This window comes from Nasonia vitripennis, chromosome 4, assembly GCF_009193385.2.
Source record: "Nasonia vitripennis strain AsymCx chromosome 4, Nvit_psr_1.1, whole genome shotgun sequence".
Taxonomy (NCBI): domain Eukaryota; kingdom Metazoa; phylum Arthropoda; class Insecta; order Hymenoptera; family Pteromalidae; genus Nasonia; species Nasonia vitripennis.
Genome location: NC_045760.1, coordinates 11,897,501 through 11,920,982, shown reverse-complemented (window position 1 = coordinate 11,920,982; position 23,482 = coordinate 11,897,501). Strand labels below are relative to the sequence as shown.

General features: G+C 47.3%; 1 protein-coding gene across 2 annotated transcripts in view; it reads left to right on the top strand.

The window, feature by feature from the left end:
• Positions 1-23,482, top strand: part of LOC103316435 (protein vein) — a 278,093-nt gene that overhangs the window by 181,985 nt on the left and 72,626 nt on the right. The window lies entirely within an intron of this gene.

The window sequence follows — 23,482 nt, the reverse complement described above, 5'->3', positions numbered from 1 at the left end:
GGCGAGCGGGGGCGAGCTCTTTTCAAACTGGAGAAACAAAGACCCGGCATCGCGAGTTTTTCGCGAGATGATAGTTATTAGAGAGCTATTCGAAGCTATTACTCAGAAGCGTGCACACGCACCTGTATGCTACCCGGGCGTAATGCTCGCGGGCAAATGATGCCCTCGGAGTCGATATAGCCGAGAAATCATAGGAGAATTTAGTGGTTCAGATCGCGCTCGAATAACACAAGAGTTTATATACTATACGAATTCTGCGCAGCTAATAAGGTATTTTCACCAATTAAATCCGGCGGTTACGAACTCGTAAAAAACATCGCCGAAGCGAACTCTATAGTGTGGCCTCATTAAAATTGCCGCAAATCTATCATTAATTCCTCAGCCTAATCATATGCCAAGAAGCTTTGGGCTGCTTCAAACTGGAAAAGCTATAGTCGAAAGCTCGGCAATTTCGCGTAGCGCGTCATAACTGCAGATGCTTTAAAAGAGCGCATCGGGGGTGTATACATAATACGCGTGAAGAGCTCGTCGCCCGTCGGATGTCGTTAAAGCGCGCACGCGTACACACTACACGCACACATACAGATCCATACGCGAGATGAATCCGACGAGCGGCAATTTGTGTATTATCAATTTCACGGGACACCGAGTTCTCGCCAAAAATCCCCTCGCCCTATGGAACCAGAGAGTTATGAAACTGCAGCAGCATGTACACACACTATGTCGAAAAGTCAATGGTACGTGGTAAGCTGACCGAGAGCGAGAGTACAGACGAACCACAAAGAGGTCGAATACCGTTTGCGGTTATGGGACACCACCTCGTTGTGTGTAAGACGCAGTCGAAGAGCACTAGCGGCTGGAGATGTGTATGTGTGTGTGCGCGCGCGGTTATGGGAGCGTTCGGCTGTGTAATCGGGCAGTTTCGTATGCGTCTTTAGTCTCCAAGCGCTTGTAGAGGTGAGGTAGGAAGAAATTGAACACGTGTGTTCGATTGAACTTCGTATTTATTTACAGAGCTTGGTAATACTGATATCAAACTTTGCTTGGCTCGGCGGAACGCAGACCGCAGGACAGGCAGGAGGGCCTAGGTCTGTGCAAGTCTCTGGTTCGAGCGAGAGTGATGAGTGCCCCCAGCGAAGCCACCCTTCAGGCCTCGGAGGGAAGACGTTGGTCTCGCTCATGAGGCCCGAAGGGAAGGGATAGCTTGGGCACTTTAGCGGATGAGTGGCGCGCGTGCTTTTTTTGAGAATTCCGAAGATTATCGAGCGCGCGCGGCCGATCGTTTTATTGTTTTAAGTGCAATAGGCGACAGACCGCTCGGCTGCCGAAAATCCGGGGACTGCCTCGTCTGGGGTATTAGGGAACGCGCGCGCGGCGGATCACTTTATTGCGGTGAGGCAATAAAGCGAGGGACCGCTTGGCGAAAACTCGAGAGCGTTGTGAACGCTCTCTGCCAGGCCCCGCAGATGCGGGAAACATGCACGCCACACGTCTATAGTTTGGAATGCGAATTTACAATGCGGCTTCGGTACGTTCGTAATTTAGCCGCGAAATATTGTCGACGAGCAGATGCATATATATATATATATATATATATATATATATATATATATATATATATATATATATATATATATATATATATATATATATATATATATATATATATATATATATATATATATATATATATATAGAGAGAGAGAGAGAGAGAGAGAGAGAGACTAGAATAGTAGCACTGTACCACTGCGCGACTCTTGTGCGCTTTTGATGGCTCCCGTCTTCTAGTGTCGTTCGCATTGGTAAATCTTGCGGCTGAATTGCGCATTTATTGGCTCGCACTCTGGTGCTGCTGCTTTACGAGTGCGCGATATATACCGCCGGCTGGAAAACGAGGGACCGTCAAAACTCCGCGCGCGATTAATTGAGTGACGAGAGAGACATCGTGTCGCTGCGCGTGTCTATCTAGCAAGGAAAAATTTTTTTATTCCGCATTAGCAACCACCGATCGAGTGTCTTGTCCCTCTGTTAGTCATGTAGGACGGACACTACGGGACGTATAATAGCGATTCCTCGGAATAGTTTGCCGCTGTACTCGAAAATGGCTATTCGCCCGGCGAGTTTCCTTGTTGTGGCAGGAATGCGAGGATCCGATAATTGCTATGTAAACACGAAGAAGTTGATCGCGGACACACTACGGCCGCGTACGTGCGGCTCTTTAATTTGCGGTCGGCGAGCTCCGCAATATCGCGAGCGGCAAGAATGCGGCTGTTGACTGCAATTCGGAATGGATAGTAGTGTGTGTGTGTGCCTGTGTGTTCTAAGTATAGTAGTGCACGCGAATATCAGTGTCGTTAATATATTGATCGATGAATACATAATGAGGATGATGCATACTTTGTAAAATTAATGCAATGTAAATGAGAGGCGGAAAATTGTTCATTTTCCCCGACGCGGTGCTATAGCGCAAAATGTGTGCTTAATTATAAAATCCGCGCGCAATACAGTGATCCGTTATGGAATGCAGATTTGACGGACCTGTATCGCTCTTTTTCTCTCACTGGGGAAAAACATTTTTCGCGTTGATGAGAGCACTTTCGTTTCAATTTCGTACTGAAACTGAAATGAGCGTCGCGCGCGAGCGAGATATAATCGTGCAATTAAATGTCCGGCGAAACTCCAGCGATATAATACAGAGTATGTGTAACGCGCATCTCGAAAATAAAAAGCAGAAGTCCGTGGTGTACGAGTTCAGTTATTTATCATCGGAGCCACTTTCGTAATAAACGCGCCGAAAAAAATTGCCGATGGTATCAGCAAAATCTCGTCAACGGCTCATGAAAATTTCGCCCGAAGAATTATGCATCACGATGGCCGGCGCTTTCGGCGGTAATTAATGATTGAGTGATTGGCTCGCCGTAAACACGGGCAGAGGCCCGCACTGGTCGTTTGTATGTACGTATACATACATATTCCACCTGGTGATTCGGCTTCGAAGCACCTATATAACCTACCACTATCTCTCCCTCCTCCTTCTCTTCCTCTCGCTCTGCCTCTCTTTCTCTCCGCAACGAGAGTAGCGCGCACGCTTATAAATAGGCAATTAATTCCGGAAAACCAGCGGCCGCGTCGTTCTTCGTGCCTTCACGCTCCGATAGGCCGCTAAGCTCGCGCGTAAATCCAGCCGGCGCTCACTGCATCGGCGGGCCTTTATATTATTAAGCGCCGGAGCTTTCAGCCGCGGCTTCGCCCTCTCTATACTCTCCCGCGTGCGTAAAGCTGTGGATAATGATTTATTTACATAGAAAACTCATGAATGCGTTTATCGCTTGGCCAGACGCCACCGAAGCGACTCCGACCCTTCGCAAAGACGATACTCTGCGCTTCCGGAGCGAATGCCTTCAACCGTTCTAGGTTATAACGTTTAACCGGTTTAACCGTTCTAAGTTATAACGTTTTTTCTTCGGCTGGCTGCAATCCGCGAGCTGTTCAGTCGCAAAGCAACGCACCAATGCGGGGGACGGAGAAAATCATTTGCAAGACGAGCAGACTTTTAAACGAAAAACAAAGTATTAGAGAAAGAGACAGACAGACGAGAGCCAAGGAACTGCGACGTCAGTGGAAAATTACACGCAATTATATACATGAAAGAAAACACGAGCTTGCTGTCGCGCATGTAGACCGTCGCTGCGGAGCGCAGAGTGTGAGCGACAACAACGCAGAAAGAGATAGATAGAGAGAGAGAGAGAGAGAGAGAGAGAGAGAGAGAGAGAGAGAGAGAGAGAGAGAGAGAGAGAGAGAGCAGAGAATTCAGCTTCGGGTATAGCAGAGAGACGTAGGTTTGTTCCGACGGAAAGCCGCGCGGCGACTGGTTTCTCAAGCACTTGACTTTCTAGGAATAAAGCTCTAGCGTCGTCGGTGCGTGTGTCCCTTTCTTTCTGACTCTACTACGGGGCGTTTTTAGTCAAAACATTAACCGCCTCGTCACAACGCGCGAACTGTTGCCGGCGAGATCAAAATTGAAAAAGAAAGCAAGTCGCAGGCGCAAGCCGCAAACGCTGCCTAAAAATGTCAATTTCCGAGCTTGCAACGGCTGAACTTTGTTCTCTATTTTCGGGATTCAATACTCGCCGGATGCATTCCACGAGGCGCGCCTTTGTTTTTACTGATTTTCATGCACTGCGGCATTATGCGAGTGCGCGGGGAGAAAAAAATAACAATCTTTCGCAGCGTGCAGGGAAAAAAGAGAAAGCTAGATCGAGCGGGGAAATGAAAAAGAGATAAAGCCAGGCGCAGAGAGCGAGAAAATGGAGTATACACAACCGGGAAATTTTCAATTTTAAACGCGCTGCAGCACATACGCCAGCAGCAGCAGCTTTGTCCGAGTTTTAAGACTGCGGCTTTAAATTTTTTGCTAATTTCTTTTGCGGGGATAAACTTCTCGAAACTGCGCGACTTTCTTTTGCCTAGCCACGCTTCACTAATTAAAACCAGAAACGAGAGAGTTGAGCTTCTGTAACGCTCGCGCCTCGATTCTTCGTCGTTAATTAAGGCGATTTGGTTCTTTGCTTTTTTTAGATCCTGCAGACGCGAAGACTTATCAATTTTTTATCACGCGGATTGACGATAGTACGCGATCGTTTCTAATGTAATTACAACAACGGTTTTTCAACCGAGTTTCCGCCGAAAATTCGCCTATTGAAATAGACGATTCGATATTCGTTTTATGTTAGAAAGGTTCCTATTTCCGAAGAAGCAAATTACGATTATTTATCCCAGAAAGACCTACGCTGTACTTGTATAAAATCGAATCATCTGCGCAAAGTAAGATGAGAAAATTAGCTTTTAGTAGTTCTTACAGTTATCGTTATCACGGTGTACTAGTGGAAACGTTCGTTGATCAGTCGGGCGAGGAAATTTAACTAAAGTATCCCTGGTAGAAATTAACCTAAAAACTGGCAAGTTCTTGTGTAAAAATCCTAAGAACTTGCCAGTTTATAGATTAATTTCTACCAGGGATGTCACACATCCAATTAGCTCGACGCTGACATAACGCTGTTTAATTCCCAGTTTTATTGCGTTTAGTCACACTTGAAAAACAATTAAGCAAAGCTCGGACGCTCGTGGGAAAGGCCGAGTCTCGGCAATTTCATAAGCCAAATAATTTTAGCGAAATATTTAAGCGACGCTATACACCCGGGCTAGTTTGAGCGACGAGTCCCGTGCCAAAAAGCTCGAGCACATTGACACGGGCTTTTGTATTCCGCCACTCGGCGAAATCACATTGTGTCTTTCACTGAACCATAAATTACACACAATCACGAGCAGAGCTACGATCTTTGATCACTTACAAAACGCGAGTATCATATATATGGCTTGGATAAAAGAAGGTCTTGAAAAACGCTATCCGCGGACATCCGATACGAGGTCGAGGAACAATAGCTTCCCGCTTCAACATATTTGCGCTCGTTATTTTCATAAATAAAATTCGCATACACAAGCGCAACGCGAAATTTCCAGGAAGTGAAAATAGAGAAAATATTTATTAAACTTTGAGCATCCGCTGGCAATATTTACTGTTTCCCCCAACAAATACAAATAATTTTGCTGAGCGAATATGAAACATTTGCAAATCTCGTTCATGAAACACGTTAAGCTGTATGATGTTTATCAATTTCCGAATAAATTTTCGTTTTTTGGTTTTGGCTCTCGGGTTGAGGCTTTGCTGTACGAATAAACCAACGATATGCAGCAATAAGCTGTTCCATTAATTTCGCGGATTTGCAAGAGCATTATTCTCTCATTCGATTATTCTTTTTCGATTCGAATATTACGATAACTCATCCTTTATCCTCCGTTCCGCGTGCGCCATCGTCAGATGATTACTTATTTTGCTCGCGCTTATACGCAAATCTCTTAAGATTTTAATACCCTGTGACTTATATTCGTACACGGAATAGAAAAGCCACGCTTACGCCCAGCTCGCATAAAAAAAATCTATGAATCCGATACAACGATTTATGAAGAATTAATTGCGGGAACGACATTCAATAACCGATACATATATTAGCATTAAACGCGAGCACAGCCGAGGCGCGCACACGGGGCGCAATAATTTCTTGAAAGAATTTCCGAGCTTTATCTTTACAGCCGCACGGACAAACTGCCGGACTCGGGTGGCTAAAACAAGAGAGAGAGAGAGAGAGAGAGAGAGAGAGAGAGAGAGAGAGAGAGAGAGAGAGAGAGAGAGAGAGAGAGAGAGAGAGGGAGAGAGAGAGAGAGAAAGCTCGTAAAACGAAGCAAAAAACGTGAGGCACAGAAGCTCATAGGGAGTGCGAGTAGCGGCGCGCGATAAAACGAAATACCTCAAAGCCGCAGAAAACAAGGTGACCGCCGCCGTGCGCATACACGAAGATTTTCATCTGGAAATTTCCATTTTGCTGATAAGAAATTTATACAGGCTCGACTAGCAAATCTCGCCGAGCTTCTGCCGAGAGGCTGTTTCCCACGCCCGTGGAAAATTAAAAAAAAAACTCGTACGCGCGCGACTCTAATTAAAACGAAATAAAAGAGCAAGCGCGCCGCGACGACCGCGGAATAAAAAGCGCGAACGCCGTTACCTACTCTTGCAAAAATAAACGCTCCATATCAGGCGTACGAGTAGTACGTATAAGCTCGCTTTTTCGAAAAATGAAAAGCTCGACCGAGAGTTTGCACAAGCGAGCGCATGCAGATGCGCGCGGCGGAACAACAACGTCGAGAGCGCGCACTGCCGCCATATGGACCGGCACACTTGTGCGCGCGCGAGTGCAAATCTTGACCGTTTCCGCCGCTGCAGCTGCTGTCGCCGTGTTGTACGTTGCTGCACAGCGGCTCGCTTCGTTTACTCGCAAGTGCGCTTCGATGCGTAGTCCCCGATAAGTGCATTGCGCGCTGTTTATCCTTTGGCGTGTACAACGTTTGTTGTAAACACAAAGCTTTCGACTCCGCTCGATCGACTCGAGACCGTTAATACACGCGATGCTTTTTAATCCGGGGCTCGAGATTGGCACCGCCGCGGCGTCAAGGAAACTAATTGCATTCTCGGGGGTCGCTTGATTCATTTGAAATGCTCGACTTTGCCCGACAACGGGCGCTGAAGTTCTTGTGAGCAAATTTCACTCCGCTGATTGATTTATAATATCGCAGCGCGGGTTATGTAACGATGTTGCGAGGGTAAAAAGATTCGCCTCGCGAGCATGTACTACGCGTGTGATCCTAACAGTTTTAGTGTACGAATCTTGTATACTTTTGGAGGCTCGCACAGCCGAGACGGGAAATACACACAGCATCAGCGACAGCAGAGGTGTAGTGCCAAAAATTTCGTTGCCCCGACAAATACATAAACCTACTTTGTGCGATGACACACGCGCTCGCGGGATGATTCAAACGCGTTATATTATTTGAGAATGTTTAACCGACATCTTTTCCGATGAAATTAAATTCGTTCTCGAAACTGCGCGATTCTTATTCCCTCGCATGAATAATTTAAGTGCGCGCGCGAATCCGTCCCTCGATTCGGCATTCAGTCGGCGTCGACGCAACGGCCTCGCGCAAGGTTCAGCCTACTTTTCTCTCCGATCGTAACGCTATATACATGCAGCTCCCGTAAAAATTCGTCACAGTCGCGCGCGGCACTTCCTCCCTCATATCCAATCAGGCGAATCCGGGCGCGCTGGAGAATTCGCTCGCGGTTTCCCTTGCCGATCGTCACGGCGCTGACAGTTGCTGCGCGCAGACCGCAGCCGCGTTTCGTGTGAATTAATTCGCTTCCTCGTCTAATTGACGCGTGCCAAGGATGGCATTCGACATTCTTCGATCGAATGTATATAACGATTCGCTTAGTATAATTCGCCTGACCGATGCAGGAGAGGCCCGTTATTGCGCCAATCAGTGCTTCAAGAAGTAATAGTTTCGGTTAGTGAAGTCGCCCGAGTTTAATTTCAATATTGATAGATCGCGCGCGCGCGTTTCACGAGGACTATTTTCATCTAGAAAGAAGAAAATCTCTGGACATCTTTCTTTGATCTTTATATCACTGTTTTTTCCTAACTCGAAATTTATGTTTTTCGGCTCAACTTTAATACTCGATAAATCAAGTTAAATCGCGGCGTGAGTAAACAATTTGACTAATACGAACAATCGATTTGCACGCCGTTCGCCAGTTAGTTTAGTCTACGCTAGCAATTATAACTTTTACACGCTCGTATTTATAGACCTATCCCGTTTTATTTTCGTATATATTGGCCTATGCCTCGACGTGATTTTATAAAGCGCGCAAACTGGCGTAATTATATACGAGAGCGAAAAACCGAGAGCTTTTTCGCATCGGGCAGCATCTCGCGGCGGCTGTATCGCTGCGCAATTTTCTAATCACAAAGTGAATTAAATCTCTGGTCGGCTCTCTCGCCCCTATTCTGAAGTAGTAAACCTTCTGCCAAATGGATTTAGAAACTCTTACAAAGCTTACCTCCTGCGCATACGCTCACGCGCCTCTCGTCTCATTTTCGTTATATAAGAGAAGCGTCGCCAGTGCAACCGAATAACAAACTTCTCTCTCTTCCGCGAGGGAGTGCGTATACACGCGAGAGCCAAGCAGCGACGAAAAGAGAGAGAGAGAGAGAGAGAGAGAGAGAGAGAGAGACAGAGAGAGAGAGAGAGAGAGAGAGAGAGACAGAGAGAGAGAGAAAGAGAGAGACAGGCACACACACACAGCCATCGCGACGGAAGGAAGGGAGCCAGGGCATCGGCAAATTTAGCCATTCCCGAAGCGGAAAATGACCGAGCCATGCGGGGAGGGGGAAAGGGAGAATCCGTGCCAATTTGCCAGGCGTTAACCTGTCCCGGCAGCTGGCGTTCCCAGACATCGCGCGGATATTCTACCCCACTTCTCTCCGCGCGATGGAATCTCTCTCTCTCTCTCTCTCTCTCTCTCTCTCTCTCTCTCTCTCTCTCTCTCTCTCTCTCTCCCTCTCTGCAATGGCTTAACACCGCCGGACGTAGGAAATAATTCATGGCCTGTTTTCTAAGAAAAATGTTCAACACCTCAATACCTACTTATCTATTAGCCTATTTTGATTTCCACGTCGCGCTCAGGCCTGTGAGGGGTGAGGTGACTCCGCTGGACATCCCGTCCTTCAAGACGGAGACGCTGAAGAATTCATTTTTCATCAGCGCCTCCTACCTCTGGAATAGCTTTCCATCTCATCTTCGCAACACATTATCCATATCACACTTTAAATAAGCAGCTAAAAATTACTTCTTCAATCTGGAAAAAACATAAACATCACACAAACATACACACATTCTCATTCATCTCATTTCACTTCATTCCATTACACACTCTTCACACGCACTAGCACCCTTACACAAAATTTTTATTCTTTTTATAATATACTATAATTGTATATGTACAACACAATGTACAACAAAAAAAAAAACAATTAAATCTAAAATCTAAAGCTTTCCGGCCACCGCTGGAAACATATATATAATATATATAGATAGAGAGCGGAGACTCCGTCATTCCTCGGCCGAGGCGTCGTCCATCGGCTTTCTCGAGGATTATGGCTCCGTATAAATCTGTTTATAATGGCCGCGCTCACTCATCCGACCGAGGCACGTAACTCTTCGCTCGCTTCTCGGGAGACTCGACGCCATCGGCTATAATACTTGAACGAGGCCCTCTCTCTCTCCCTCTCTCTCTTTCTCTCTCTCTCTCTCTCTCTCTCTCTCTCTCTCTATCTCTCTCGCTTCGTCGAATTGCTACGTGTGTATTATTTCGTACAACTTTCCGCCCGCAAGCGCGACCTTTTTATCAACTTTCAATCCCTAACGAGGCGGCTCGCAAAGTTCTTCGGTGAGGGGAATCTTGCGTGCTTGTAATTATAACATAATGAAAAAACTTTGGCGCGCGAAGAATATGTTGGCGGCGCAGTGAAACGCCAAGCGCGGAGAGGGCTGATTTAAAAGTTTCGCGGAAACTTGGGGAATCTTTGCTTAGAAAATGTGTCTTTTTAAGTTACCATTGATGCTCGGATTTTACACCACGACCCTCAACTTTCTAACATACTTTCATTGGCAATCAAATTAAGGCGTGAGCTAAGGCGGAAAACTCTTTTTGGGACTCTGCATGATTTAATCGTTCGATTAACCGACTTCCTACCGAAATCTTGATTCATCATTCATGGGCAAATTCAATAAGATCCTCTCCAAAATTGCTACGGCGAATGTATTTTTTATAAGTCGCCAAAAGTAAGCTCGACTTTATACATATAGCCATTTGAATTTTTACCTTTGAAAGTGCACGCGCGCGAAAGGCTGGAAAACCAAAACAGAGATAAAAAAGCTGCACTACTGTCGGCGGAAAAAAAAGAAAAAACGCTGCCGACTTCATTAAACTCCTAAAAGCTCTCAAAATCACTTTCATCCCTTAACCCCACCTCAGCGCGAAGTCAAGTGAAATTTCCTCTTTTTTTTTTGCTCCCTTCCCTCCCTCCCTCCCCAAAAAGAAACACAAAAAAGGACCCTAAAGCAAGAGCGAAAAAAAAACAGAGATACAACTGCAAAAGCAAACGAGGGGGAGGAAGAAAGTCAGTGGTTAAGAGCAAACAAAGTGGGAGAGAGAGAGAGAGAGAGTTTCGGTTGACCGAGGGGAACCTTATCTAGATGTCTGTAGGCGCCTGCACTTGTACATAGAATCCCGCGCTGTCTCTCTTTCTCTCTCGCTCTCGGTAGCCCACTTCTTGAGCGTGTACGTGTTTGTGCACCAGGACGAAACGAGATAGGTAAGCTAGAGCGGGCCCAGATTCGCGTGCACAGTGTTTCGAAATAAAGTACTCCAGTGTCTTCTTTCTCTGCAAGCCCGCCGCCGCTGCAACAACAACAACCAATGTGCAGCGTTCTGTTAGCCTTTTGCGCTATCCTGTGTGTGTGTGCGCGCGCCCGCGCTTATGGTTGCAGGAGAGAGCGCGACGTAGTTGTATATTCTGGCGTCCGCTGGCTTGTACGTACACGCCTCTTGCGTCTTATCTGCTTCACTTTTATTTCGGGATTTTCGCATTTTCCATCCCTGCTCGGGCGTGGATCGACGTAATTAGGATAATAACCGTGCAGCACTTTACCCCGAATGTTTATTTTCGACGGAATAATCTCGACTCGATGCTCTCGTTGACTTGTTTGCTGTCCAGATCACGAATATAGCTGCGAGATTATTTCGAACGTAGACGAGCTCAGTATGGGACAATCGACCTCGGCCAATTACGCGCTCAAATGAAGCCGAATAATGGAATGATGATGCGCGATTCATAGAATACCTGCAGTAGCAGCGGTACATTATACATCAGCCACCCTCCACTATTTCTAGCGCTTTATTTTCCCCGCTCTGCACCCGCACTCTCGATCTCTTTCATTCTCTTGGTGATTAGCTTCCTCGCACGTACGCCCACACACCTTCCCTTCGGCTCCCCGACTCTCGTTTTTATCCGGCCTCTCTCTAGTTACCCTCATTCATTTCTTCCTCTCTAATTCACTGCCAGCCCCCCCCCCCCTCTCGCTCTCCCTTTTGCCCAATCCCTGCTCTTCTTATGCAATTTCTCACGTACCCACACATACGCTGATCCTCATCCGTGCACATGGTCGGCGGCGGTGCCCAGACGGCCCGTTCCACTTCTCGCCCCGTGCGCTTTCTCTGCGCGCCTCGCTGTACGAGTGTTATCTTTGAAATCGCGTTTCGCGGAAAGTGTCGGCGAATTTGGCAAACCGCGAAAAGGTCGAGGCGTCACCCGAAATTGCTTTCTATGGTTCGCTCTTTCTCTGTATTTATACATACGTACAAACACACTACAGCGACGCCCACGCTTATAGTCACCTGAAGCAGAGCAAAAGCGAGGGAGCTAGTGGCGCCTTTTAGCTCGTTCTCTCTTCTGCTAGACGCCGCCGCCGTCGCCTACGCTCTCGTTAGTCTCGTTGTACTTTATATTATTTATTCTACTAACGCGGGCGCGAAAGAGCGGAGAAGAGAGCTGACTTTTACGGCGGCTATAAAAACGCTAAAAGGGACGAGGCCGGAGAGTGAGCGAGACTGGAAAGGGCTGCGGAATGCATCTTTGGGAATATATTTTTACGATTCATCCAGGAGCACGATGGGAAAAATCGATCCCATACAGTGAACTCGAATATTTAGAGCTTTTCCGAAGCGTTGCTGAAAGCCGAGCTGGCTCTTGGAAACCAGAGGGGGGGGGGGGGGTCCAACAACTCATTGCAGATGATACGGATCTGGGTAATATCGCGTGCACAAGTTGGGTGAAATTTCAATCGGGGACTCGACAGTACACCATACTGACACTGAAACTAGACGGAACTGCACGTTGATTGACATTTCATGAAAACCTTCTAACTAGAACGACAGGAAGCGGAACCCCTCTGCTGACGTTATAATATCGCGGTGCTCGAACGAAGCCCCTTTACCGTTAAAGCCTTCCCAGCTCAGCGCATGCCGCTCGCGATTATGAAAGCGACTGATGATCATGTCAGTATTTATCGTGCTATGCGCGAATGTAAGGCCGACGGCTGATGACGCGATCGATGCGATCTCGATTTATCCGTTATTCTCATATCGTAGGCTGCGCTCGCGCATTGTGCGTCAACTTTTTAATTAATACCGAATCGCGTGTGGATTAATCTGAGCGAAATGTCTCCCGCCGGGAAAATATACCCGGGAGTTTGTTCCGAGAACGCGGCGAATGAACGCAATTTTCTTATTTCGAGACAAAACATTGCATTAACCAGATAAGAACTAAACTTGATAACCTCTTCTGAGAATATCCCGGCAAAGTGCGAGGAGAAAAGCCCGCTCGAGAACTGAAAGTTGACCTCTGCCGTCCGAATCTCGCGATCTATGCGCGGACAGCAAATTGAAGAAAAATCTAATCGCGGCGTTATCCGTCAGAGACTGGCTTCTCGAGTTCACATTCGCTACTCTCAGCGTCGGAGAGAGCGAGTTCAAACCCGCGGTTCCCCTAGCGATTACAAAATCTCGGCAGTCCGACCTCTCCTCTCGACACCGCGCGCAATCTCAATATAAGTCCGTTCGCGCAGCATATTCATCGCGAAACGCGTCTCCGAATACCTGTCCTCAGAACGTTCGTTCGCTCCGAGAGAGTGAGAGAGAGAGAGAGAGAGAGAGAGAGAGAGAGAGAGAGAGAGCCAGCAGTCTAATGTCATCAGTAACTTTAAACCGTTTTCCCGGGGCGGAGAATCGGGCGCCACTCCATCGCCCGGGACAATCGAGTCGCAGCCCGCTAAAACAAACAACCGGTACTACGTGCTCGCACGACAGCTCGAGGAGATCGATATCCCGACGCCTCGATACGTGCGGGAGCTTCGGCGGCGCGAAAGTTGCCGAAGCGCCATACATCCGCGCGAGCTATCTGCACCGCGCGAAACTTTGCGGGCCGCGAAGAAAACAAGAAAGAGGAGAAGAAGAAAAAGAAGAAAGTGTGCGGTGTCGAAGGAAGAAACGACGACGACGAAGGCAGCGGGACAGTGGAAGCCGGTTATTAAAGCGCGAGCCCTGGAAACTCGCAAGTTCGATCGGCGCAATCCTTCCGCTCTCTGCCTCTCTCTCTCTCTCTCTCTCTCTCTCTCTCTCTCTCTCTCTCTCTCTCTCTCTCTCTCTCTCTCTCTCTCTCTCTCAGCAGCAGCAGCGCCATAAGCACGAGTCCAAGTTGGGATTGCCTGCCGGTTTTACGACGGCGAGCTTAAATTAACGGCTCGCTTTAAAGCATTCGTTTTTATGCTCGAATATATCCAGCACTCTCGCGAGCGCTGGAGCGTCATGGCGATATTACCGAATGCGCTTCACTCTCCCTTGCTTTTTGCGCGCCAGTTGCCCCCCCCCCCCCTTCCCTCCCTCTGACGACACGAGCGCCTGCTCTTTCGCGGGCGCAAAAACCCGTTATCTCCGACGTTTATTCAATGGGGGTGACGCCTCTCTCTCTCTCTCTCTCTCTCTCTCTCTCTCTCTCTCTCTCCGCGGCGGTCTTTTAACCACGCGCGCAACACACGCGAAAGCACGCGCCGGAAATTTCACTCGTTATACGCGCTCCTAGATCGATAAGCTCCGCTCTCTTGACGCGCAAGCTACATGCGCGTCTATTACGCTGCGCTTTTATGCTTCGCATCTTTCCAGATTATATTCCGAGCGTGAGATACTCTAATTCCTCGTTGCAACACCTAAATTCGCCTCATACAATTACCCTGGCTTTCCGAAACTTTCGCTGTGAAACGCCGCGACCTTGCACATTTCTCACCTTCGAAGCTCCCTCGACTGGAAGACGTTCCAGCAAATTTTATTTCTCGCGCGATGCGGACGCGTCGACTGAATTTTTCATAAAAATCTCGTCGCTTCTTGCATCGCGCTCAAATTATATTCTTCGGCGAACGACGAGATGAAATGTTTTCGCGTCGTCGGCGCTATCTTTCGACGCGAGACTGCGGGTGCCAGCAGCAGCAGTGGCAGCGCGAAAGTCGGTCGACGATCAACGCGTTGTAATTTTCAAGAGGATATGACGTTCGGGAATCGTGTACGCGAGCGCCGATCGGCTTTGCGCGCGTGCTCAAGCTTCATTGTGGCTATGTATATGTGTGCTGAAAGCTCTGGTGTACTTTTTTACCTTTAGACGCTAAGCTCGATAGATAAGCCAGAATATATCGCTCTGGATTGTTTTCAAAAGTTTATAATCCTCGCGTGTCGCGCTCCATCAGCCAGTTTATGAAAAATAATACGCGAGCTCTGGTCTATTGAAATCCCTTCGGCCAAACAGCTTTTAGTCTCGATGATCGTATATACTCGCTCCACTCTCGCGAGCCTCGTTGTGCGAAATGTGCAGTATTTTGGACTGAACTCGCGTTGAAGCTGCCGTGGAAATTTTTAAACATTTTTAACAACGCCAACCGAAAGCTAAAAATGAAAGTTTCGAACTCGGAAATAAATATTCGACGTTATTGATACGCTATGGTATTTGAAAATCCATTTATTGGAAAAAAGGCTTTTATTCCTACGAATACATGTACTATCTCCGATTAACCCGCAGCGCGGCACAGATTTTTCCCGAGAGGCGAAAGTTTCCAAGATCAATCGTCACGAAATCGATTCTTCTACGCCCGCAGTTCGAGAACCCGCAGCCTGCCAATTATACCCAGCAGCTGCAGCTATGTTCCGAGAACTTTTCCGACTGTCTGTTCGACCCAATACTACTGTCGCGCTTGCCGACGCGGTTACACAGCGCCGCGAGTTTTTAAAGGAACGCGTCAGCGCGTTGCCGCAGCCGCGACACACGAAACTCGTCTCCCGGACGCGGCTCTAAAAATACATCGCCGAGAAAAATCCAACGAGTGCGAGCGTTATTTTTTTTTAAAATCACGTCCGCGAGTGGGATTTAATTGGCGCTATGCAAAATAAAACTCTCAACGGCATCGCAGCTCGGAGAATAGTTCGCGGAGAGATTCGCCCGCTTAATTACGACGGATGGATGGATCGCCGTCGCTCTCCGAGACGAGAAAAAAACGCGGCGACTGGAGTCGAGCGAAAGAGAGAAGTGATGGGGGGGGGGAGGTAAGATTCGTGGAAAGGCCGCCTGCCATCAACAGCGCAGGCGGAGACAGTGTCTCAACCCAATTCACTGATACAAAAATAAGATTCGTTATGCTGGAGACGGCTGGACATCTAGTGAAGACGCTTCTGTATTTTTCTTTCCGCTGTCTCGCGCCTTCTTTTTTCTATTCTTCTCTTCATTTGTTTATTCTCTCTTCTGACCCTATCAGACGCTGTTGCTGGAAATTTAGATTTCGAAATGCATTTCTGTGATCACCATTTCACGATGTACATACGCACACACACATATATACACGAGAGTTGCATCGTTCTTGTGGCACTGACCGGAGCGAGGCATCCCGTGGCAAATATGAATTTCATTCGCACAACAGACGTAGCCAGTGTCTATATTTTCCCAAAGCTCTACTCTGCGACGGCCTCCATCTCGCTCTTCTTCGTTCTCTCATTTGCGCCCCAGCGTGCTCTGTTTCTCCATCTCTTTACTAAGCGATTCGCTTAGCGCGCTGCAACCGGAGCGCTTCTTGACCATCTCGTGCGCTCACCTACGTAAGCGCGCGCGCACACACACACACACACACACACGTGTGTGCACAGAGCGACAGTGGCCGCACGAACACGAGGGATCGCTTTTTGGCGGCACGACACCGCACTCGCTTTATAGTCCAAGCGGCTATAAATAAACCAAACCGCAGCACCGAATTACCTCTCTAAAGAAACGCCAGCTCTCTCTCTCTCTCTCTCTCTCTCTCTCTCTCTCTCTCTCTCTCTCTCTCTCTCTCTCTCTCTCTCTCTCTCTCTCTCTCTCTCTCTCTCTCTCTCTCTCTCTCTCTCTCTCTCTCTCTCTCTCTCTCTCTCTCTCTCTCTCTCTCTCTCTACGTACTGGCATACTTTGACTTCCGCGTGACACTTCGGCCTGTTAGGGGGGAGGTGATACCTCTGGATATTCCGACATTCGCGACGGAGACACTGAGGAACTCGTTTCATATCAGCGCCTCATACCTATGGAACAACCTACCATCTCACATTCGTAACACTACATCTGTCTCAGGTTTCAAGAGACTAGCTAAAGAGCACTTTCTTGAGCTTGAAAATACAAACACTTGAATCTCTTGTACACATTCACGCAAACGCACACACTCACACACTCTCGCTTAACCCATCTTCACATTATCATACTATCACAATACACATTTTTGCTGTACTACTATTCCTGCTGTATACAATTTATCGTACAACATATTGTACGCCAAATAAATCTAATAAATCTAAATCTAAAATCTCTCTCTCTCTCTCTCTCTCTCTCTCTGTAAGTATAGATAGACGTGCTTTACATCGCTCTCCCTAAAGCTTGGATTTTGTCTGCCTTTATTTGCCTCCGGGCGTTATTTTTACAGACCCTTGCATGCGCTTTTTTGCAAGCTTCTAGTACGTAAGGATGATAACTCGGCGATTTTAAACATTGTAACCATGAACGATATTGAGAGCATACAATGACGTTTTACCGTAGATTCGAACCGGGTTGATGTCGTACCTTCAAATTGTGTTAGAGAGCATGTATTTCTGGGACGCTATTCCGTGCGCAATTAAACTATGTAACACCGTCGAAACTTTTAAAGTTCGTTTATACGAGTATCTATTAAGCCTCGAACAACATTACGTAGCATAAGTGTTTAGCGTTTAGTTAGCGTACACATTTGTATTACTACTTACGATTTTATCCATAATATTTGGTTTTTCTTGTAATTTCTCACCGTTATTTTTATTGTACTTTTCTGGTTCTAGTTGCGAACGAGAGAGAGAGCAAAATTACTCTTATAATCTGTATATTTTATGCTATAATCTTATACTATGTACATTCTTCGCCTTAACACCTGTATCTTTCTGTATGTACTTTGAGTTCGCCATACGGTCCTTGACCTTGGCGTTAATAAATATTATCAATCAAATCTCTCTCTCGGTCCCTATCTACAGTATAGCGTGTGCGCGCGCACGTGTGTGTGTGTGTACCCCAGGGCGACTCAATTTTTTCACCTTCGTCGCTGGAGCTCTTGCGGGCTTGATCAATCACACGAATCGCCCTCTCCGGTTTCCCGCACCATCACGATCGCAAGCTACTGTTAAAATGCCCGGTATAAGCCGCTTACGGCCGGAATATGTACGTCCACTGCTCGATCGACGCTTTTATGTACTCCGTACATATAATATCCACACGCGAATCAAGCAAAACAGCTCGCCTTTCTCTCCTCATCCGCAAATCACAGCTTTTTCACGTGGTCGCAACGGCGCGGTATATATTTAAGAAATTCCGCCGGCCGTGTGATGAAACGCTTCGACCTCCTTCTTTTTCTTCACTCTCTTTTATCCCCTCGTTCATAGCCAGCGGGCACGTTCCGTCAGCGCCAGTCGCCAAATTTTGGCATCTCTTTCTTGCACGTTCTGGCAGTGTGTGTATGATATTTGCGCGAATTATTTTGCTGTTGATCATTTTTTAAATGCTACGATCAGACACACCGAGCCACACTCAACGGCTCTTATTTGTCTTGGGTTTTATTTTGTTCTCTCTCTCTCTCTCTCTCTCTCTCTCTCTCTCTCTCTCTCTCTCTCTCTCTCTCCTCTCTCTCTCTCTCTCTCTCTCTCTCTCTCTCTCTCTCTCTCTCTCTCTCTCTCTCTCTCTCTCTCTCTCTCTCTCTCTCTCTCTCTCTCTCTCTGCCAACTTCACGTGAGTACATATAGTCCTGCTTTGCTTTACTCATTTTTCTCTGCACTCTTACTGCCGCACGTTGCCTTCGGGCCTATTCTTTTGTAGTCTGTTGCATGCGCTATTCTGCAACCTTCATTGTGACATATTATTCACTGGAGGCTGCAATCTACTACTCTGCTTTTTTTCCTGCTACAACATCTGTCGCTGAAACATAACCTGCAAACACGCACGGCTTTTCTCCTCGCTGCACGGCGTCTCTCTTTCCTCCGTCAGCGTCGCTACCATCAAAAACAGTCGATAACTTACCACCAGCTATTATCCTCCAACATACTCTACTTTATCGACTGTCAGTAAGTTATCGACAGTGACATAACCTCGTCCAGAATGAGCGGAATTGGTGGAAAAAGTGCCGAAACACCTGTTATGTGTGCTCAATGCAACAAAGCAGCCAGGGGAAGAATGAAGACATGCGAGTTGTGCAATGACCATTTCCACACCATATGTGTCTCATTTCGGTCCATAATGGTGGGGAATGATGCCACACTCGTCTGTGCTGCCTGTGCAGCAGAATATACAGACGTCGGCACGCCCAAGACCACGCAGACGAGGGCAAGGGCAGCGGCAGCGACAGCGGCAACGGCAAGCACATCCACCAAGGGCACTCCTTTAACAGGTGTGCCCAAGAAGAATAGGTCTGCGCCTCCATCTCTTGCCGGCTCCAGAGCGCAGTCGCCGGCGAGGACACAGGCGTCAATCGAGGCGTCCCTCAAGGACATCATTGCGGCACTGGATGATATCAAGCGGGTCCAAAATGAGGCCCTTCAGGCGCAAAACACCGTGTCTGAACGGGTCTCAAAAATCGAGAAGCGACTTGGCCCGCTTGAGAAACGCCTCAAAGCCCTTGACGACTTGCCTGCGCTCAACACTCGGCTAAGTAAAGCCGAGTCCTCCATCTCTGAGCTGCAGGCACAAATTCAACAGCTGTCGTCAAGGAGCCCTGTAGAGCAGCAGAACAACAGCATTGCGCCGGCCTCGGAGGAGCTCAATACCATCCGCAGCGAGCTGGCCGATTTAAAGAGGAAGCAGGAGCGTACTTCCAACAACGTGGTGGTGATCACCGGCCTGGGCTACACCCAGGAGACATCACTGCAGCTCCTGGCCTACTCGGTCCTGGCTGCACTGGATCCCACGGTCCTGAAGCGGGATGTGGCGTCCGTCAGGATCATGGGGAGACTGGACACAACGAACATCAGTGCGCCGGGTGACAGCAGACTTCCACCACTTGCTGTCACCCTCTCTTCCAGTGCACTGGCCCGCTCCATCATAGTGGCCAAAGCCAGGAAGCGCAAACTTCACACTAGTGAACTGGATGCTGCGCTACTGGAGGAAGCGAGAGCTCTCTGTCCAGACCATCAGGGACTCATCAATATAAATGAGCTGCTTCCTCCAGATATTCAGATATTCACAAGCTGCGAATCAGGGCAAGGCTGGAGGCAAAGAGGAGGAAAGGATGCCGCTCTTTTGTGAGGGATGGTAGGATCCTCATCCGTTCTGGCGAAGACAATGAACGGGCCACCATCATCACTACAGAGGCTGATCTGGAAGATTTTTTAGCCCGAACACCGCCAATAGCCAACACGGACACCACACATTAAAACACTTACACATCATTCCACCAAAACCACCGTCTAAAACATCAAACACATCCACATCTACATCTAAAGCGTCTCTGTCTGGGGGTCTCAGGGTCTGTCATCTCAATGCGAACTCCCTTACGGGTCACATTGAGATGATCAGGTTCTTCTTGTCCACTCGTTCCCCCTTCCACGTAGTGGCTGTGACCGAGACCTGGCTAAGCGACAAGATATCGTCCATCCCTTCACTGGACGATTACACTCTTTACAGACGGGACAGAAACAGGAACGGTGGAGGTGTGGCTCTCTACATCCATCACTCACTGACAGCTTGTATCATCTCGTCATCTGATGGTGAATGGTCGGGCAAACCAGGTAAGCCGGAGTATCTTTTCTGTGAAATCACAGCTAAGGGAATATCGCCCATCTTCGTGGGGGTTGTGTATCGCCCTCCTCATTCTCCCTTTATCCAGGGATCTAACTTTATTGAGCAACTAACAACACACATGCACAACTACTCCACGAAGGTCATCATGGGTGATTTCAATGCTGACCAACTTTCCTCGTCTGAAGACGCCAATTTCATCAAGGCTTTCATCGACGAGAACTCCCTTATTTCTGTGCCATATGGTGCAACTCATCATAGACAAGACTCTGACACCTGGCTTGACCTTTGCTTAATCGATGAGCAGGATCGCCTGCTCTCATACTGGAAGACTGACACACCTTTCATTAATGGACATGACCTTATTACAGCCACACTCGACGTACAGATTCCACGCTACGTACCTAATACCTACACTTACAGAAACTACAAAGGAATCTGTGCTGAGAAGCTAAGGGACTTCCTTAGCGCATGCGACTGGTCATCCTTCACCACACCATCACTTGACGAATGCATCACCATCCTCAACGAAAACATCACAAAAGCCATAAATCATCTCGCCCCATTAAAGACTGTGACACCTGGACGTAAACGTCACCCGTGGTTCACCGCGGCTCTTCGTGACCTTTTAACTGAAAGGAATAGGCTCTACAGGCATTTTCGCAGAAGTCGTCTACCTTGGGATCTATACTTTTATAGAATCGCAAGGGATGACGCTCATCAACGGGTCGAGGAAGCCAGGCTGAATTACTATTATTCACGCTTGTCTACTCTAACCGACGTTGCAGAGATATGGAGAGAACTTGAAAATCTTGGCATTACCACCTCTAAATCTTCTCCACCTGCTCGGTTCTCTCCAGATGCTCTCAACGAACACTTCAGTTCCATCTCAAATGACCCTCAAGCTCCATCTGTCGAGGAGTATCTGCGGACCCTCGAGAGTCTAGACCTCCCTGAACACTTTATCTTCAGGGCCATCACAGAATCGGACGTGTTAGCTGCAGTTTCACATTTCAATACCCAGGCCAGGGGAAGCGATGGCATCCCACAGGTTGTAATCTCTAAAGCACTACCAATACTCACTCCTTTAATCTGTCAAATTTTCAACCTGTCTTTGAGTGAGGCATGCTTTCCCTCTGCCTGGAAATCATCGCTCGTAAGAGCATTAAACAAGATCAACTCTCCTACAGCTGTAACTGACTACCGACCGATTTCCCTACTTTGCTTTCTATCCAAGGCGCTGGAGTGGCTGGTGCACAATCAAATCTCTGAATACCTTGAAACTAGACTCTATCTTGATAGTTTCCAAACTGGTTTTCGCACTGGCCACAGCACGCAGTCCGGCTTGATTAAGCTGACTGATGATGTCAGGCTTGGAATGGACAGGAAGAAGGTCACCCTTCTGCTTCTTTTTGATTTTAGCAAGGCGTTTGATACAGTGTGTCACGTCAGGCTACTCAGAAAGCTACCCTCCTTCGGCTTCTCCAAGCAGGTTATCCGCTGGCTTGCATCTTACCTTTCTGGTAGAGAACAGGCCGTCATTGGTGACAACAACGAACTCTCTACATTCCTACCACTAAACACCGGTGTCCCACAGGGGTCAGTCTTGGGCCCCTTATTGTTCGCGTTATACATCAATGACATTGGCCTCTGCCTTGACTCAGATGTATCCCATCTAGTCTACGCGGATGATCTGCAAATCTACTGTCAATGCCCCCTTGAGGAGCTCGATTCCTGTTCTGACAAGATGAGTGCTAACGCCGAGAGGATAATGGGCTGGGCAGCACTAAACAGACTTAAGCTGAATGTTAGTAAGACTAAGGCGATCGTCCTGGGCTCACCCTACTATATCAATGCTCTACCTTCTACTGCTAACACCTATATAAATATAGGGGGGGCCCAGGTCAACTTTGAATCATCTGTGCGCAACCTGGGGCTGGTGCTTGACTCAAAACTTACGTGGAAAGAGCACGTTACACAAACTTGTAAACGTGCTCACTCTTTAATGTATCGGCTATATTTCTTTCGGAAGAGCACTAGCCTCAGGTTGCGCCAACATTTGGTGCAAGCACTCCTATTTCCCCTCATCGACTACTGCTCACTTGTTTACTGCGACCTGACTCAAGAGCTTGACTTAAAACTGCAGAGGCTTGTCAATACGGGAATCCGATACATCTATGGTGTAAAGAGGGACGAGCACATCTCCCCTTACAGGCGTGAGTTGCAATGGCTCACCACCGCCGGACGTAGGAAGTACTTCATGGCCTGTTTTCTTAGAAAAATTTTCAACACCTCAATACCAGCTTATCTACTAGCCTATTTTGACTTCCACGTCGCACTCAGGCCTGTCAGGGGCGAGGTGACTCCACTGGACATCCTGTCCTTCAAGACGGAGACGCTGAGGAATTCATTTTTCATCAGCGCCTCCTACCTCTGGAACAGCCTTCCATCTCAACTTCGCGACACACTATCCATATCACACTTCAAACAAGCAGCCAAAAATTATTTCTTTAATTTGGAAAACACATAAACATCGCACAAACATACATACATTCTCTTTCATCTCATGTCATCTCTCAACATCACACACACCTTATACTATATACCCTTACACAAATTTTATTTATTCCTTTATCATAATACACTATATTTGTTATATGTACAACAAAATGTACAAAAATAAAGAGCAATTAATCTAATCTAATCTCTCTCTCTCTCTCTCTCTCTCTCTCGACGTCTGTATCCAATGGGGAAGAGTTTCTACGACATGTTGTTCTACCGAAGGGATGGGGAAAATTAATTATCGCCATTTGTAGGCACACTCTCGGGTTCTTTTGTGATAGTCATAATACTATACATCGCATAACTCAACCCATTATATTCTTAGAAATGATTAAGTTAAATTTCAATACAACTGCTGGATTCCCAAGAAATTTCTAGGATGTTCGTGGAAACATCGAGTATATAATATATAATCATGAAAATAATCAATGTGTCTTACCTGTCACAATTGTTAATTCTGGCCACAAACAGTGTCTTTATCTGAAAAGCATAAATAATAACCATGAAATCTTGGACTAATGTGACATGCATAAAATTTGTACGCA